This window comes from Artemia sp. Qi Xiang Cuo, chromosome 21 (assembly GCF_049724085.1).
Source record: "Artemia sp. Qi Xiang Cuo chromosome 21, ASM4972408v1, whole genome shotgun sequence".
NCBI lineage: Eukaryota > Metazoa > Arthropoda > Branchiopoda > Anostraca > Artemiidae > Artemia > Artemia sp. Qi Xiang Cuo.
The window spans coordinates 3312207-3332472 of NC_142814.1; the positions used below are offsets into that span (position 1 = coordinate 3312207).

General features: G+C 36.5%; 1 protein-coding gene across 2 annotated transcripts in view; it reads right to left on the minus strand.

The window, feature by feature from the left end:
* Positions 1–20266, minus strand: part of LOC148939157 (uncharacterized) — a 459905-nt gene that overhangs the window by 31619 nt on the left and 408020 nt on the right. The window contains exon 1 of one of the 2 annotated variants that reach the window (XM_089106546.1): positions 8276–8321. The exons of the other annotated variant lie outside the window; for it this stretch is intronic. The gene's annotated coding sequence lies outside the window, so the exon portion shown is untranslated. Of the gene's footprint in view, positions 1–8275; positions 8322–20266 lie in introns of those variants that run through there. 2 annotated transcript variants of the gene reach the window in all.

Consider the following 20266-nt stretch of genomic DNA (forward strand, 5'->3'; position numbering starts at 1 on the left):
TAACCATAGAAAAAAGCATAAATTAGCAATTGCAGAATGCCTCTCTTTTTGTTTTAGCATGTCTCCTGGAGAGGAGCATGCTTTATTGAAAGCACGCATTTTTTACTGAAAATATACAAATTATTTTTAAATAATATACAATAAATTCTTTATGAAAATAAAATACATTTTTTATTGGTGGCATTTTTATTGAAAGTATCCTCAATTGAAGGCATATAACCATTACTGAAAAGTGCTTTGAGCTTCATACCTTTGCTCAATCCCAACTCATACGACTTTAAATAACTGCAAATATGATTCTTAAATTTAGGAAATACCCTGATATGGCTTAAAATTCTACTGAGATAATAAGAGCTGTATTTTTAAAAACAAAGGCCAATAAAAAAGAGGCTGAAGTCCTAGTTTAGCTGCTTTTCGATATCTTAGAAAAGGGTTAGGCTAGGAAAATGAAACTTTCAGGGATGCTTCTGCAGACTAAAGTATGTCATGCAAAGTTATTTTGAAGTACCTAACTCCAATCATTCTCCCTCTAGAGGACACTGACCTTTGATGACCGTTTAAAATAATTGTGTTATAAAAATAAAACCTTACAAAATTGATTAAATAAGCACAAGAAAACTGTTTCCAGCTTTAAAATTTTGCTCAATCCCAATTTATGAGGTTAGTAAGATCTGGAAATAGTTTTCCTAAATTAAAAAAAAAAAAAAAAAAAAAAATCAACTGATGTGGCTTAATATTCTACTCAAATAATAGGAATTACATTTTCAGAATTAAAACAAGACAAAAAGAAACTGAAAATTAAGGTAAAAATGTTGTTGTCTCAAAATTTCAATAGATACATATATACATATATATATATATACATATATATATATATATATATATATATATATATATATATATATATATATATATATATATATATATATATATATATATATATATATATATATATATATATATATATATATATATATATATATATATAGCCTATATTAAATAGCCTAAGCCTTAAATAGCTATGGTAAGACCCTGAGTATTCAGTCAGTGCCTAATCTTGGCCAGATATTCTGATTAAAAAGTATATTTCCAATACATACACATGAGGCTCCTAGTCTTGGACCTTATATTTATAGGGTTAGATATTTATGATTGGCTGATGGTTAGGACTACACCAGTAGGGGTTGGCTGACTAGGCTACAATATAAGAAAACATCAAGTTTTTAAACCAGAATTTCAGTTTAGGCAAAAGTTGCCTCTACTCCCTATTAGGGTGGTCCTTAAGAGATGGAAAATTTTTTTTTACTCTTTTTTATGGGGCACGGTCTGAAATGATTCCATTCTGATTATAATTGAATAATAAACAAACATTTTAGCATTATTTTCAATTTCAGAGGTCCCTACCATAACTATTAGAAATGTTTAAGCAAGCTTTGATAAAAAAAAAGCGCACAATAATGCCGTTTAATTAAATAATATCAAACATGTTATTTTTTATATATTTTTTTATATATTTTTTTATATATTTTTTATATATTTTTTATATATTAATATCAAACATGTTATTTATTATGAGTTGCTGTACACTAAATAGAAAATAAGCGATTTGCAATAGTGTCCAGCAATAGTAATAGCGTCCAGTTACTTCAATTGTCAAACTACACAGTTCACATATGGGCTTCAGACTGGTTCATCGGTGTCTTTTTGGTTCGATCACTGTAACGCTGTCGGTACTCCTTAACAACTAGCAACAGGAACTGTTTCTGTTCTTCAGATGTTGTGTGCAGTTTGTTATAGTCATCCATCAGTGCAACACCACGTTCAGCAATGTCATTGATTACCCTCATGCTGTGCACTATATTTTTAACTGTCTGGTAGTCTTCTTCAACTGACCACAGATCAATGTTCTTAGTTAGGAATGATAAAGACAGTCCGGTAATGCTGAAGAATCTGTTGGTATTCTGCGTGACAAAGTTTTCTAACTTCTTCTCCCCGAGTGTCAACGGGTCCACTGTTATCCTCTTCAGAGGGTGCTCTGCTCCTGATGTTTGCAAAGCCGTAACCATATGATGTTTGGTGTCATTTGATACTTTGTCGTCAAAGAAGGCGAGTGCCACCAATTCCTCTGATAAGTACCATAGGTGTCTTATTATTTTGTTCGAGGCAGTTTTTGATATCGATTCTGATATTTATCTGTAGCTCAATGAGAGTGGCTGATGGTACAGACAATACTTGAAACCATGCTTTCACTTAGATGATGACATTGAATCGATAAATATCAGCAAGGGCCTTTCCTTGGCTTTTCGTGAGTTTGAACTGACCTCTGAACATCCAGATCTTTAGTGCATAGATGGCCTTTGCCATCCACCTTGCTTGATGCAGCCCAGCTGGAGCTCTGAACGAGATTCCCTTAGATGGCGTGCCACCGAGGAATATGATTGTCAAGTCCAAAAGCTCACGGTAATCATCACGGGGTTGATACAGTAGTGTCTGCATCTCAGCAAATGCTATGATATCTGTGATTACATGTGAAACATCTGTAAACACACCCTCATCTGATGAAGCTGTCTGAAAGTCTGCTCTGTCAATAAACTGCCAGGTTTTCTTAAACTGGTTGAAAATTGTAATCTCTGGGCCTTTGCTAGGACCAAGGCGATCAAGAACCACTGCTTGTAAGACTATTTCTAAGATATGATGTCGACAATCAAACCAAAGCATGTCCTTGTCAAGTTTTTGTTTTAGAGGGATACAATCACCATTTCTTGGACCGGAATTGACAGATGTGGTGTCAAAACACATGCACTTTACATTATCTGTAATGTTCCAAGCCACAGCTGCTTTAAAAACTGCTGCCGCAGAAGCTTGGCCAGTTCCCGAGGCTAGCTTTGGAACATCAAGAAGCTGATCTACACCTGCTCCGGAGACCAAAATTGGAAGGCGATTGACAATCTGCCGGCTGCAGATATCCTCTAGGAGTTTTCCATCTCAGTGAATAGTTAGAGGAACTGTTGGTTTAAACTCCTGTCGTAGATTTTCGGCTATTGCCTGGCGCCGCTTCATCCTGTCTCTGCGAATTGAAGAGTGATTGACATTGTATTCACCATGATCATGAACAAGGTGTTGCATAGTCGGAACAAGAAGTAATGCAGCACTTCTGTCACTAGCTTTAGCCACATCCAGACATGCTGACATTTTGTCATCCAATATGTATGCTCTTCCTCTTTTTTGACGCTTTGCTGAGGTTGACGGTTTCATATCTTCTGTTTCAGGGTCTTTAATTTCTTGACCTTTTTTGCTGTCAGTGTCGCTGTCAGATGATGATTCCAGTGTCACTTTCTTTTCTCTTGTTGTTCTTTCTTGCCTCTCCTTCTCAATTCTTATGTCATGGTATTCTTTCCTTTTCTGAGATGATGCTCTTTTTATTTCTAAAACCTTGTCGACAATGCCCATCTTTCCACGGCGTCCTGGTTCCCGATGCGCTAACGGAAACTCACGGTCTTCTTGAATGCGTATCATCTCCATTGCGTTGGCGTGGGCAATGTCAAACAAAACGTCGAGGCCCTCTTTCCACTCTTCTTCCTTCTTTTTCAGTGTTTCAGAACGCTTAGCTTTGTTTTCTTTAATTCTCTTCAGGTTGTCATACTGCTTAAAGAGACATTGAATTTTGTTTACCACATGTTTCTTGAGCCTCGTTGGAATGTGTGCCTTGCCCAAACTGCAAGAACGTCATGGGCTGTTGTATGTGCCGCTTCACGGACTGTCTTGTTTGTCACTTGCTTGTAGTGATAAAATAGCGCCATGACCTCCTTCTTTGACGGTAGTTTTGTTGAAATCAGAGTGTCTGATAAATGCTTGATGAGCCATATGTCTGTTTCACTTCTTGTAGTTGGTTTTAATATTGTATCAGTACTGTCACTTGTACAAACAATGCAGTACATGCTGTCACTCATTGCTGTGTCAGTGTCAGTGTATCTGCAACAATGTATCGGATTAATAAAGTTACCTGTATCAGTGTGAAGCATAATTAATATATTGCAGTTCATAAAACTAAAAAAAAACGAAATTTGCATTTTCACTCACATTGCATACAACAAAAATGGCGTCCTGGGTTGAAATGCATTGTGGGAAGCCTGCAGATAAATAAGTAAATAAGTCCAGCAGTTCAGAAAGCTACCATGCTGTACTATAGTGTAGTGTTGACTGTTGAAAACTGTGCAAGACAGGCAGCATTGAGCAATGAGCAATGAGCATGCAGCAACCAAAAACTTTAACCTCTGGTAGGGACCTCTTAATGTCAATATATTTGGCTCTTTTTTGGGATTCTGTGGTATTTTAAGAATAGAAACAAGATTAGGGGGTGCCTGTTGAAGAAATCCTACTTTGAAAAATAAGGACCACCCTACTCCCTAGCCTGTTTAAATAGAATTATTCTGTTTCACAATACTTTTCTTGGTGTAAATGTATGAGCAGTCCACCACATGAGGAGACATGTAAGAAAACAATTCTTACTTTATAATATGTAAAATAATCCTAGTTAACATATTTTGCAGTAGGAGAACCTTAATCAATCAATCAATCAACATCCTTATGGCCGAAGAAAACACAAGGGTTGAATATGGAGTAGATGAAAAGACAAAAAAAAAGAAAACACTCACAAAGAAGACTATACTACCAAGAATAGATTCAAATATATTTACTAACACATAGCAGGATAGAGTCTGTTTGCCCTATCAAGCTTAGAAAAATAGCAATTGCAATGCTGCTCAGCCACTGTTAGTGGCTCAGTTAACCCATTGGCTGACACTAGTCTTTTGTTTCTAGCTCATAAGAGTATAAACAAGAGAAATTTTGCAAAACAAAAATATATGGATCTAATACTCTTCTTATCAGTAGCCATTAACACATTCCAAAATGGAGTCAATGCAACAACATGAGGCATTAAACAGCACTGTAGACATGGGCAAAAATACACCTGCTGTAACAAGCTTTACAGCAAACTAGCATACCAAATGCTTTTGTCACTTAAGTCTCTCATCTAAGTTTCTCACTTAGATGAGAGATAAAGAAAGCCCTTGTTGTTTTTAAACTATCCCCTATTGGGAGAACAAGATATTTGATACAGGCAGATAGCTGAATACTATGATTTCCTAACTGTATACATCTGACATCACCAACAGATTTGCCAAAAGCATGGACCTTGCTCTTTGAAGCATTAAAATTGAGACTAGTTTCAGAATAATCCCTACTAAAAACAGAAAAATTCCCCTCAATAGACAATAAAGTTCTACTTAAATTCAGGATGTTGTCAGCATAACTGAGTATGGAAAGGTCCAAACATTTAAAAATAAAACAAATTCTAACCTTTTTCTGGGGTGCAACTATACTATTATTATAGAATGGTGGCAAAGTTACCCAAATGGGGTAGATTTGTTTCCAAACTTAAATTATGGCTTTACACATTACATAACCATGATAAGTAGGTACATTTACAACAGCACATAATCTCATATACAGATTTTAAAAAACCCAAACAACTGAAAGATTGAGACTTTGCTGTTGCACTATACAACAAATGGGAATGGGAATATACAACACCAGAATTGAAAGCATGAGAGACATTGTGAGCTGCAAAGGATGAGAAACTTGCCACTATTCTCTGTATCCATCAGGATGCTGGCAAGTATAAAATGCACATAGCCTTCCTTAAATCCAAACTTTTTTAGAATAGGAATCAATGTACCAACACAAAAAGAAATGTGAACAATACCAGAATTAAAAATGATTTGGTAGAACAAATGTAGATGCTGCAGCAACTTATCACTTGTGTGTGATAAATAACACATAAACATAATAATTGATCATAACCACATAATTGAACATACTAATTGAACATACATAATTGAACATAATAATTGAACATAACCACATAATTGATCATAACCACATGAGAACTTTCTTCAAAGACAAATGATAGCACTGTAAATATCAGAGGCCATAACTAAAAAACCAATATCTGTTTCAGTATAAACTAGACTGTCCACTAGTAGTGATTCATAGTGGGTTTTTAACACTGGATCAGACAGAGAAAATTTGCTGGTGAAAAAGCTGATCCAGTCAATCTCACTTGGAAAAATCAGGTACATGTGCTAAATGCTATGCCATCTTAAGAAATAATTTATATGCATTGCTATTGAAAATGCAGTGGAAGAAACAGATGCTATGGCAGATCATTAAAAAAAAAAACTTCTAGGAACTTAATTTGGCAAGGATTCTTCTAACTATAAAAAACTTTTGTAGGATAACATAAATTTGAAAACAGACAAAACAATTATCAAATGCATGGCTTTTTTCAAAAAAGAATATTGCAAAACTGGAAAAAGAAGGAAATAAGTGAAGATAAAGGTTCTCCTACTGCAAAATATGTGGAGAAACTGAAAAACTGCAAAAAATATGTTTCCTTATGTGGCAGACTTTTTATGTATTTATACCCTTTTCTTAGAATAAATCAACCCAAGGCAGACTGTGTCTGTGATTAGGATATGCTGTTATAGTTTTATGATCCTGTGTCAAAGATTAGGCAACCTTTTCTAACATTAGGTCCATGCTTTAAATGTGTGGCCAATATTATGCTCCACTGGTGTCTATCAGTATATTTGAAGTTGTGAGTGTTCTATATAGTCAAAACATTCAAGATAATCACATACTTGTTAAGAAGATTTTGACACATTCAATGGTGAAACAATCCACTTTCTAGGTAGTATGATAGAAATTTTACAATGATTTACCTATTAAAGAGTAGATTAGCTGGCCAGGTACTGAATATTTTACCCTCTTTGACAGGTATAGACCCGCCCAGGGTAATGTTTTTGGCCTGGGATTCATTACTGAAAGTTTTATTTTTCTAACATAACCCCTTTCCAAAATAGAAATAATAGCTAAACTATAGTTTTACCAAAATGAGGTTGAAAACTCAAAACTAAAATAAATTTTGGTACTTGTGCATTTGCTCTTACCCACCACTATAGACTGTACAAGGAAATACTACAGGAAATCCATCAAATGGGTATTTGGAATGGACAAATTGATCACAAAGCATGATTTCTTATTGTAATTACAATATTTAAACTGTTGTTTTTTGGGGTTTAGGGGGGAAAAAGGTACCTAGGTTAGGTTACATATTTAATATATACATACTATGCTTGGTAAATATTTACCAAATCATATTATTGAGTTACAACTAAAGTGAATATACCTCTTGATGCCTTTTTTTATGCTCTTTATAAATGTAATAATCATTTTTGTTGGAAATGAAGGTAGAGTTCTACCAAATCATATTATTGAGTTAGGAATAAAGTGAATACACCATTTGATGCCTTTTTTTATGCTGATTACAAATATAATAATCATTTCTATTGGAAATGAATTTCAGTCCCCCCTATATATGCCAATTCAGGGTAAACTATTTTTACAACCTAACCTAACCCTGAATAGGCATATATAGGGGGGGGGGAGGGCTGAAATTCATTTCCAATAGAAATGATTATCATATTTGTAATCAGCATAAAAAAGACATCAAATGGTGTATTCACTTTATTTCTAACTCAATAATATGATTTAGTAGAACTTTACTGAAATGAATTTTACCCCCACCCCTATAGCCTATATACCAATTCAGGGTAGCCTATATATTTGCACAGTAGGGGGGTGGGGGTAATTTTATTTCTGATGTAAATGACAGGTAAGTTTAAAATCTCCCCCCACCTTCTAATGTACAAATATAGGCTATACCCTGATTTGGTATATATAGGGGTGGTGGCTAAAATTCATTCCTGACAAAAATGATTAGCCTATTATATTTGTAAAGAGCATAAAAAAAGGCATCAAGTGGTATATTCACTTTAGTCGTAACTTAATAATATGTTTTGGTAAATATTTACCCTATGATTTACACCCCCCCCCCCCCTCCCCTCTAATAGCCTATGCAAATATATAGCCCAAATTTGTTTCTAAACTATTAATTTTCATCCTATTTTATTAAAATTAACCAAACTTGACTTCTTTCATGGATAAGAGCTAATGCACAAGTACCTAATTTTTTTTGTCAGAATTTAGATAGGCATAGGCCTAGACCTGTCATGCATGCAACCTTTTAAGCCCTAGAAATAAGAAAAAATATATTTTTAAAATAATTTAGCTATCGCTAATAATAATTTAGCGATCAAAAATATAATTTAGCTATTCTAAATAGCAAAAATTCAAGCAATTAATGCCTTACTGCATAAAAATGCTACAAAAACACAAAAAACCTTCCTGCAGGTTGTTGTATTTTAAAAGCGTCAGTTATCAGCATTGTCAACATTTCCTTGCTTGACATCTCGAAGACGTCCTTAATGTATCTAATAAAGAGCCAAATTACAAGTTAGAATGAACAGTAAACACTAGATGAAATTTTAGATAAAATATGATTGAATTCTCAAATTCCCTATCCTAAAACGTTCAAATTCATGCTTAATTTTATTCCCTTAGTATCTTAGGCAAATTTGGTTCCTGGAAAGGAAAGTAATTGACTTCATTTTTGGGGATGTTTATCGCGATGAGGAGTAACGAAGAGCCAACCGCATTAATAATAAGCAAAGGCATTAAAATCTAAACTTAGGCTGAGTATGAACATTAAATTAACTTCCTCTTTATGTTGACTAATCTAATAAACAGGACTTCTAAATTGAAAGTAAAGTGGCACATTTAAGTCTAAAACGACGAAATATTAAATCAAATAATAAATCAAACTTAAAATACAAATCAATGAATAAACAAAACTCAATGGAAGTAAGTTAAAATGATGTAAAAGCACCACTGTTAAAATAAAAACAAAACAAGGTTTGTTGTGAAAACACCTTTTTTTTTATATAATTCTATAAACTTCAACTTGCGTGGTTTTCCTATGGGCTTGCTTTGAAATTTTATGGATATTTGGATTAGTTTCTGGCAAGTTAAGTGCGATTTCCCTTAAATATTGGTGATAGTCTTCTGACGTTGTTCCAATCTTGTGTAGTGGAGTACATGAGAGACTTAGAAGATAATACGGAATTGCTGATTTATTCTCCCGTGTTGAATTTTTTGCAATACTTTATTGAGAAAGGCGTTGAGGATGCAAGTATTGTAAAATACGTGAGTGAGTTCATAGCATTCGCTGCTGTTAAGACTGAAAAAAAAAAGATTCATGGGACAGTGTGCGGGGTCAAGAGCCAAAGTGAAGAAGCGGAAAAAAGGCATTGCAGAGTCCCATTAGTGATATGATTGAGAAGATGCGATTTTATAAGGAATCTCAAGTTGTTCTTCCATGCTTTGTTATTTTGTCACCTACGGAAGTTCTAACTGTTCCCGCAACGGCTTACGATGCATTCTCTAGTTCGCTGAAACGAGTTGAAACATTGTATTGACCTTATCTAATCAAATTGATTCTTACGAGATATATTTCTCCCATTTTTACCCTCTACAGGGTCTGTTGTTGATACTCATGTGACAGTTATGGTTTTAAAGATTCCTGACGAACTGTTGGACCCTTTTAAGCGTGAAGAGCTGATTAATAAGGTAACAGGTCCAAGGGCGCCGGCAGAAAATTTTCCGGGGAGGGGAAGACACCAAAATAGCAGCGATTCTTGGGTGACTGGGTAATTTCAGGATACTTTTTCATAGGAATAAGTTTATTTTATTTATTTTTAGGAAAAAACTCTCAAATAAAAAAAAACACTTAAATTGCATACAAAATGAAACAAAACACAGTAAATTTTAGGCGACAAGGATTCCTGGCAAAGAGATCGATTTATTTAATCAATAATATTTTTAATTATTACACATTCAATTTTAAAGAAAATGAAACTCAGACCAAAATTACAGAAAGATCAAATGCTTCCATAGGTTATAACCGGTATAAGAGATGTAGACTTGTCTTTATGAAATTTCCTACGCCTTAGAATAGCTTAAAGAAGGAGTAGAGATACTCAAAATTCACCCTGCCTGCATAGACACCACGTTTTGATTTTATAATAGCCATGTAAAATGCAACTTTTTCATAACAGGACAATTTTCCCCGTCGAACTTAAATCCTTTATATATTCAGATATTTAAAAACAAAATAGGATAGAAAAAGGAAAAGAAAATTTAAACTTACAATCTAGCTGTCAAAGTTACCCTCTTTCTTTTTATAATCCTATTCAATTAAATAAAATAAACAGGTTACAAAAAAAATTGTCACGGGATAATCTTATTAAATAGTTTGTGATAAAAACTGAAAGTAAGAAGTGACTTGTGCCAATATTCACCAAAACTAAAAAAGGAATTCTCATGACAATTGCTAAACCGGAAGTACCGGCGTTTTATGCTGAATCTAAATATATAAAATTCTTTCAGTTTGTTGTTACCCACCCAAAACCAAAAATCTTAGAATATTTGCCTAATTTTTTAAAAAAAGGGAAACACCCCAAAAAAGCAAAGCAATTTCATTTAAAATCCCTTTATTAGATACATCATATCAGAATATACTACCGTAAAGGTTTCAAGCTCCAATCTTCAAAATGTGGAATTTCAAATTCTTTTTCAGAAGAAACATTGTCAATGTATGTTTATTTGTTTTGATTTTTCCTAGATTAATTAAAAAAAAAATATCCGAAAAATCAGTTTTTCATAGAAAAATAAAGGCCATTTTAAACTTAAGCTCAGCAGATGCAAATACCCGTCAAAGTTCAAACTCAAAACGACCGGAAATTACTATTAAAGAATAAATGAAACCCAAAACGAACAAAAATTAAATAAACAATCACAGCAAAAAATATACAACAAGTAATAATATAAATGAATAAATAGATCTTAAAGCGAGTAATGTTTAGATTGAATATGAAAATGGAGCTTAAAACGAAAAAAATATTTTGCTATTGAAGTATAAATGAAACTTAAAACGAACAGAAATTAAATAAAAAATCAATGCAAATAAACATACAATAAATATTAATATAAATGAATAAATAAATCTTAAAACGAGTGAAACTTGAACTGAATATTCAAACCAAGCTTGAAACGAACAAAAATCAATACAAACAAGAGTTTGAGTATCGCAGCGTCATTGGCGCTTTACTGAAAACCAATTTTATTACAAATATTTTCTTTTTTACTTAATATTGAAAATAAACATTAAAATTATAGATGAATTTTGAACTGATGAGCTCTCAGCAATTAATATCATTATACATCAAAGAATGCAGTTTAATTTATTAGTTCTTTCTAAAGTTGTTCAAGACGAATGCAGTTTAACTACAAACAAGAGTTTGGATACTGCCCCCTTCCTTAATTGAAAATAAAAACCAAAAGCCTACTGCGTCATTGGCGCTTCACTGAAAATGAATTACATTACAAATATTTTCTTTTCCAGTTCTTACAGCATTAAAAATAAAAATAAAATAAGAGTGAAATAAATTCTTGAACTAATGGATCTTTCAACAACTAATATCATTATATATCAAATATTCAATTTGATGTTGTTTAGAATATCCAATATTGTTCAAGACGCATTAGTTTTCAGTAAAGGGCCAATGACGCAGTAGGTTTTAGACTTTTAAAAGTCCAAGGGTGGTCAAAAGTAAAGGGGGGTCAGTTGCCCTCCAATTACTTTTGACTTTTAAAAAAGGCACTAGCCCTTTGAATTTCCAATCGAATGATCTGTTTTAGAAGTTTTTACGAAAAAACTTTCTATAAAAAGCTTATTTGCCCCCAGGGCATACCTTACAACCCTTGCCCTGAGGGCTGTGGGGGAGTGTCCTCTTCAAAAACATAATTTCTGTCGGATAGAGAACGAACAGATTCAGAAAATGAGTTAAGAAGAAATATTGACAGACGGAATCAAAGTAGTCCGAGTAGAAGGAGCAGTGTTGAATTGAGATCCAGCAGGGACTCGCGAAGGAGTGTTCAAATAGATACGACACAACAAATATGAAGTTTTATGAAGGAAGAGAAAATAGCCAGGGAAAGAAAAAAGAAGGAAGGTAGAGAAGAAAGAGAGAATAATATACAACTTCGTTGACTATGGGGTGAGGTGGACTGGCCCATAAAACAAATTGGGAGGCTGCACCGCCCTGTCGGAAAAACGAAATGCTTGATACACGTGTTCGAAATACGGATAATCTACAGAAATGGGATGCAGAAATAAACAGACAACATAATATTGAAAATAAGGCGCGCGAAAATGATTTTTCGGGAAAATTTGCAGAAAATAGAAAACTTGAGAACAATTATAATGAATACGAGACGCTAACAAGTACAGGCCAAAATGAAACACTGACTGTACCAAAGAAAAATGAGACGAAATTTATTGTTCGCGCTTTTCCTCGTAAAGTTCGAGAAATTTCAGTACAATATGAAAAGCCAAATGTCGGAGTTCAGTTCCCATTTGATAACGAAATATTTGTTTCTGCGGTATCAACAAAGAAGGCTAAAAGAGAGAAAAAAGATGCAAAACGGAACTATAATAAAGGAAGGCAGTCAATGATGATGGACACTGGAGTCCAAATCAGATTTAACGATAATTTATTATTTTGCGCCGTGGGAAAAAATTGAGAAAAGTGAAAAAGAACAAATAAATGCAAAAAAAAGACAAAATTCAGCCAGCAGTGGCAAAGAATAAAAAAATGTTGGATGGGCTGTGCCTTGATAAAATAAATAATAGGGGGACAAAGAGGTCCAAGACCCATGGGGAACAAAACAGGTGGATTACAAAATAGAGATGAATGACATACAACGGGTTGGGGAAAATTTGGGAGATGTTGAATGTCGAGTCAGATTGGAAAAACTTGGGAAGAAATCTGAGATTAGTACTATCAAGTCAAAAGATATGTCGATCCTTTATGAGGGGGAGGAATCCCTTGGAGAAGATTCCCTGCAGGAAGTCAAGAAAGATAGCCCTTTTCCTCAATGCACAACTGACGGACAAGTTGTGATCCCTTTACCTGATCTGAAGCCTATGGGGGATAGTCTCTACCAGTTACTTCAAATTTCATCCAAATCTTTTTCCAGTAACCCCATTCATATTTTTTACTCTCCGTTGGAGTCGAAAATCATTTTCGACAAACCTTATTCAGTGGGAGGTATATCCAAGTTTTATCCTCAATTAGCATCAACGCATACTCTGCATTTGATTATCCCAGGGAGGGAACCCAGAAAAAAGGCGATTCATGGTTCGCTCAAAATTTTACTTCATTCCCAGTACCCTTATCGTTTTCACAGGCCTTTGCATTTTCGGCCTTAGATTATTTGGAATTATGCCAAGGGGCAATTTACAGTTCAATTGAGATGTGGGGTTGTTTCCACAGATGAAAATTGAGAGGCTAGTACAGCCAATTTTTATGATGGCTGACATCATCGAATTTGCCAGAAACTGATTTTCTACTCCTCTCAAATGTAAATTTCGTGAGAGCGAGAAATTTTTTATTTTGCTGTGCAAGATAAAGTTCCACAAATCTCGTGGATTCTTCCTTCTTTGAAATCGCAAGCTTGATGAAGAAAGCTGTACAAAAAATATTTTTGATTGATTGGACAGAAATACGGAATGGCAATGGAACAAAGCCAAGGGGATGGTATAGTCGCGAAGCCATAAGCCAACGGTTAGCTGTAATGGGGATGTACAACAGAAGGAAGAACAGAAGATAGACAAGTTTGGTGATTTTGAAGTTAAGTGTTATATTTGTAAGGGGGGACCAGCGTGGCGTGGGTGGTCATTTATCTTACGGGAATAGGTAGTGAGTTTCTACCCCTGCTTCGATTCTTTTTGAATAAATGACTCATTTTCCTTTCTGTGATTACAATTTTTTAAAGAATAATTTGTAATCCTAAGTTGGATTTTTGTTTCTAAGCTAAGCTACGTTGCAGTAAGTAAGCTTTAAAGTAAATTCTATTTTGGACTACCTGGTCTGAGCCATTGAAAGGTAAAGTTAAGAAAAAGTAGAATGGATTTTGAATGGGGATTGAGAGGATTGGCTGGGCCAAGTGAAGGTCCACCCCTATGAAAATTTGCTGTACAGAACGAATTTTTCAGTTAGTCTACATTTAGACCCCGTTTGGGGACGCCTATTCTATTTGTTATATGTTACCTTTCGAAGATTACACGTAAGATATTTTCTACAACTGTGTACTAATTTTTCAGGAACCGAGACAGGGTAGTAACAGAGTTACGAGATACCATCATTATTATATTGACAGGGAGGTTCGTTACCTCCAAGGAGATAGTTAGATATTTTTACTGATGACCCGGGTCGGGTACACTCTTGTCCTTAAAGTGGCCATTTGACCGCTCGATCACGTTATCATACCCTGGGACAGGGTATACTGTAAATTGGGTATCATCAACCCTAACATTTACAGAGCCGGTGTGGTAGGCGCGGGCATCTCATTATAATATTTAGTGCTGCCGGGGGCTTTTCCCTCCAGTAAGGGGCGTCGCAGCATTTTTGCACCAATAAGTGGTGACACCCGTACCTTACCACTCCAACAATGGCTACCTCAAAATTTTCTTGGACGTATTTGGGGAAAAAGGGTGTGAGGGTGGGAGGGGGGCTAGCTTCCACCCCCTATCACTTTTGACTCTTAAAGAGTGAACTAGAACTTTCATTTTCCAATTAAATGAGTCCTCTCTGAATTTTATACGAGCATCCCTTCCATAAGAACCTTATGTGCCCCCAGGGCATAACTTATAACGCATGCCCCCGGGCCCTAGGTGGTTTTGTCGACATCGGAGTTTCGTTATCTGACCTTTGAACAATTTTTAACAAAATGGCTATCTCAAAACTTTTATCTGATGTGTTTGGGTAAAAAGAGAATAGGAGTGGGGCTATTTGCCCTCCGAACTCTTTTGACTCTGAAAAAGTGAACTAGAAATTTTTATTTGCAACCAAATGAGCCCTCTCTAAAGTTTATTCAAGGATCCCTTCTTTAAGAACCATATTTTGCCCCAGGGCATAACTTACACTGCGTGCTCCTGGGCCCTGGGGGTTGTGTCAACCCCAAAATTTTTGTTATATGCTTTTTAAACTATTTTGAATAAAATGGCTACCTCAAAATTTCATCGGACGTGTATGGAGGAAAAAGGGCATGGGTGGGGGTTAGTTTCCCTCCGATTACTTTTGACTCTTAAAAAGGGCACTAGAACTCTCGATTTAAAATCGAATGAGCTCCCTTTGAAGCTTATACGGTGACCCCTTCCATATGAAGTGCTTATGGGAAAAAATCATAGGCGCCGCTATAGCGCTGCCTAAGTAAAGAACGATGTTGGCACAATGTATAATTCATTTTTTTATTTTTTGGTTTTAGACTAGGGCACTTCTTATCGAACGAGCTGTTGTAGAAACTTCGAAAAGGGCTCATTCGATTAGGAATTGGAAGGGCTTGTACCCTTTTCAATAGTAGAAAGTGATTGAAGGGCAACTAACCCCCCTTCTCACGCCCACCTTTTCCCCAAACATATTCAATCAAAATTTGGAGATAGCCATTTTTTTCAACGTAGTTGAAAGTTCTGGGAATCGGGTCTTTAAGGATGGCAAGCTCCTCCCTTCCCCCACAGCCGTCAGGGCAAGGGTTATAAGTTATGCCCTAGAGGCATATATTTTTTTTTTACAGAAAGCATTGTCATAGAAACTTCAAAAAGGGCTCATTCGATTAGAAATTAGATGGGCTACTGTCCTTTTTAATAGTCGAAAGTGATTGGAGGGCAACTATCCCCCTCTCACGCCAACCAGTTCCCTAAACACATCCAATCAAAACTTTGAGATAGCCATTTTGTTCAACGTAGTTAAAAAGTCCGAAAATTATGTCTGTGAGGATGACACCACCCCCCACAGCCCTCAGGGCTAAGGTTTTGAGTTACGCCCTTGGGGCATATAAGGTTCTTATAGAAAGCGTTCTCGTAAAAACTTCAAAAAGGACTCATTCGATTGGAAATTGAGAGGGCTATTTCCCTTTTTAACAGTCAAAAGTAATCAGAGGGAGAATCACCCCACCCCCTCCCACGTCCAGCATTTCCCCAAACACTTCCAATTAACATTTTGATATGACCATTTTGTTCAACGTAGTGGAAAGTTCTGAAATTATGTCTTGAGGATAACCCCCCCCCCCACATCGCCCTTTGTACAAGGGTTGTAAGTTATGCCTTTGGGGCATATAAGGTTTTATAGAAAATGCTGTCGTGGAAGCTTCAAAAAGGGCTATTTCGATTGCAAATTGAGAGGACTCGTGGCTTTTTTATTAGTCACAAGTGATGAGAAGGCAAATGACCCCCCCTCCACACCCATCATTTCCCCAAACACTTCGAATCGAAATTTTGAGACAGCCATTTTGTTCGAAGTATTTGAAAGGTCCGGAAATTATGACTTAGAAGATAATAAATCCCCCCAGCCCTCAGGACAAAGATTGTAAGTTATGCCCTGGGGGCATATAGGGTTTTTATAGAAAGCGTTGTCATAAAAACTTTGGAGGGGATTAATTGGATTGATAATCACACGCTCTAGTGCACTTTTTAAGTGTCGAAGTGATCGGAGGGCAGCTATATTACCCCCACCCCACACACACACACACGTTGTATTGTCCTGAAATGTATCTAATAGAAATTTTGAGACAGCCATTCTATTCAAAATAGTCTAAATTTCATACAACAAGCCTTTTTGGGATAGAAACAGACCCCAGAGATTCGGGGCTAGGGTTGTAAGTTATGCCCAGGGAATATTTAAGGTTTTTATGGAAGGTATGATTGTTTAAGTTTAGAAGAAACTCATTTGGTTGAAAATTAGAAGTTCTAGTTCCTTTTTAAGTGTCAAAAGTGATGGAGGGCATTTAGCCCCTTCCTCCCCTACAATCAAACCTTTCACCAAACGCATCTGATTGAAATTGTGAGATAGTGTTTTTTTTCAATAGTACAAAGAACATACAATAATGCCTTTAGGGACAACACAACCCCCCAGCGCCCTGGGGATAGAGTTGTAGGTTGTTTTAGAGAGCATATAAGGTTTTTATGGAATGTGCGGGCGTATAAATATCAGACAGAGCTTATTTGATTTGAAATTATAAGTTATACTGCCCTTTTTGAGAGTCAACGTGATTTGAGAGCAAACAGCCCCCCCCCCTCCACGCTCATCATTTGCCTTAACACCTCCAATCAAAATTTGGAGATAAAATTTCATTCATCGTAGTTGAAGGTTTCGGAAATTATATCTTTGAGGAAGACAATCCCCCCCACAGCTCTCAGGGACTAGATTGTAAGTTATGCCCGTGGGGCATATTAGGTTCTTATAAAATGGGTGGTCGTATATGCTTTGGAGGAGACTCATTAGATTGGTAATCATAAGCTTTAGTTCCCTTTTTAAGAGTCTAAGTGATCAGAGTGCAGCTACCCCCCCCCCCCCCCCACATACACAAACAAACACGCCGTGTTCTCCAGAGATGTATCAAATAGATATTTTGAGATAATTTTTCCAAAGAACATACAAAATTCTTCCAGGGTTGGCACAATCCCCCAGAGCTCTGGAGCAAGGGCATTAAGTTATGCCCTGGTTCCACATAAGGTTTTTATAGAATAGGTGGTCGTATTAAATTCAGGTCGGTGTCATTTGATTTAAAATTGGAAGTTATAGCGCCCTTTTTAAGATTCAAAGTGATTTGAGAGAAACCTCCCCACGCCCATCTTTTCCTATAACAAATATCCAAACTAAGTTTTGAGACATCAATTTCTTCCGCATTGTTGAAAGGTTAAGTAACTATGCGTAGAAAAAGTTGTAGTAGCAGTAGTAGCATTTAAAGCAGTATGCTAATAGCACCTTTTTTCAACATCCCCTTCAACAAACGATGGAATTTTTAACTTCATACCATCAACCGGTCCGGAAGCCTTGCTGATACATCCTCTTGACAACCTATATGGGCATAGTGTGTTTCGATTTAGTTCAATACAGTTACAATATTGCCCAGAATTTTCGCCTTAATACCCTTAGGTTTTTTAGTTGTAGTAGTAGCACCAGTAAATTTAGTAGTAGCAGTAGGAGTACAGTTAATAGTAGCAGTCTTAGTTTTAGTAGCAGAAGTAGTAGTTGCAGTAATAGTAATAGTAGCAGCAGTTGTAGGAGTAGAAGTAATAGTATTATGATGTAAATATTGTCTTTTGGTTATTTCAACATCCCCCTCTACAAACGTTTTAAGTTTTAATTTCACACACGAAACTGTTCCCAAGATATTGCTGATATGCCCTTTCGACAGGCTGCATATGGATGGCAGGTTGTCATCCGTACAACAGAAATATTTTCTGAAAATCTCACCTTCATACCTTCATAGGCTGTGGAATTTGAGCTAGCCAGATGACACTGTGTGTATTCATTTAATGCTGCTTCTACGGTTACTGTAACTAACAAGACTAATGGCATTAATTTGAAACTTTTAAAGAACGTTTTGAAGGAGCTTTAATTAAACAAAAAACCTATGTGCATGGAGGTATTAAAAGGGCATGTAAGCACTATAGGGCATATAAAGACATAGGCAGCGATGTTCTAAGATAGCTAGTAATATCATTGACTTAAAGGAGCTAATTTAATTGAAAATTAAAAGTTCTAGTGCCCTCTTAAGAGTCAAGAATGATAGGAGGGCAATCAGCCCTCCTCTTTAGCTCATTTTTTTCCAGACAACTCCAACCAAAATTTTGAGACAGCTATTTGTACAGCATAGCTGAATGGTCTAGTAACTATATCTCTAGGGTTATTGGGTAGGTCAACCCCCGAAAGTTATGTAATTTGCCGATTTTGCTTAAAAACTAAATGTTGCTTTAGAATTAAATCAAAAGACACTGTTTGTGTGCTGGTTGCCAATAAGACATCTCAGCAATATATCAAGAGCGACTGAAGGTATCAAGTTAAAAATTTCGGGCCTACTTCTACTACTACTTTTGGTCTTAAAATTTTACTAAATCAAAAGTGTCAGTGTCTTCAGGATGTGAAAGAGCATAGATATAATTTTTTTGGAATAGTATTAACTTTTCCTGAGTAGTTCTGAGAACTACTGAGAACTTCAGAGTTCTCAGTGGGGCCTGCCCCAGGCCACTCAGTGCGTCCCCAGGTGGCGGATAGGGGAACGCCCTGCAGATATGTAGGGTACCTCGTGGGTAGTGAGGCGCTGACCAAGGGAGGACCCAGTCTCGGGGGGTCTTGAAACATTGCTGGAGCACCCTCGTCTGGGGGCCTTAAATTCAGACGGAGGAGGAGGATGACCCCTCTAATGTGCACTGGGCAGGGCCCACCGGCGTATGGATACGTCCGTCAGTCACAAATCTTTCCCCAGCAATGGGTTAAATTGCTGGTGTTGCAGGACACCAAAAGGGCGCACTATCGGTAATAGATACAGTCGGCCCCTGCTAGGGACAGAGAGGAGTGGCTTACCGCTGTCCCGAAGCCAGCCAAGAAGCCCCTTCTTTAATTTTAATGATGAATATGAATACGAATAAGAGATCAAATATGAGACCCAGTGCTACCGCGTCTGGGGTAACCGACGATAATGCGTTAAGAGATACCGCGTCCGGGGCAGCCGACGACTCGACAACCGTGAATCGCCCGAATATATCTACGTTGACAATTCCAACCCTGGAGGCTATTTTTTCTCCAAAAATAACTATTTCAATAGGTACCCTCAACACTAGAACCCTCGCTAAACAAGAAAAAATAGACCTAGTTCTAAGAGAGATAACACGGTACAGCTTGGACGCTATCGGTCTCGCTGAAACCCATCTTCCAGTCACTGGTGAAGAGAAACATGGAGATTTTACCCTTCTACTTTCAGGACGTAATGATAAGAAATATCGACAAGGTTTAGGTTTCTTACTGTCTAATAAAGCCAGAAAATCATTAATATCCGTAACCCCCCTCACGGAACGGATCATCGTGATCCGCCTAAAAGGTTCACCCACCAATCTCACAATTATCCAAGTATACGCTCCGGATTCCAGCAGAGACGACGAAGAGTCTTAAAAATTCTATCTCCAGCTTCAAAGTCTGGTTGAATGTTTCCCTAAAAAGGACATAATCTTTGTCATTGGTGACTTCAACGCCATCGTCGGAAACAACCACACAGGACACGAAGATGTAATGGGCAAATTTGGACATGGAAAAATGAACAGAAGAGGAGAACGCCTTATCGAATTCTGCAGAGACAGCGATTTAGTCATTACAAACACACTGTTCAAGCACAGACCTCGCCGTAA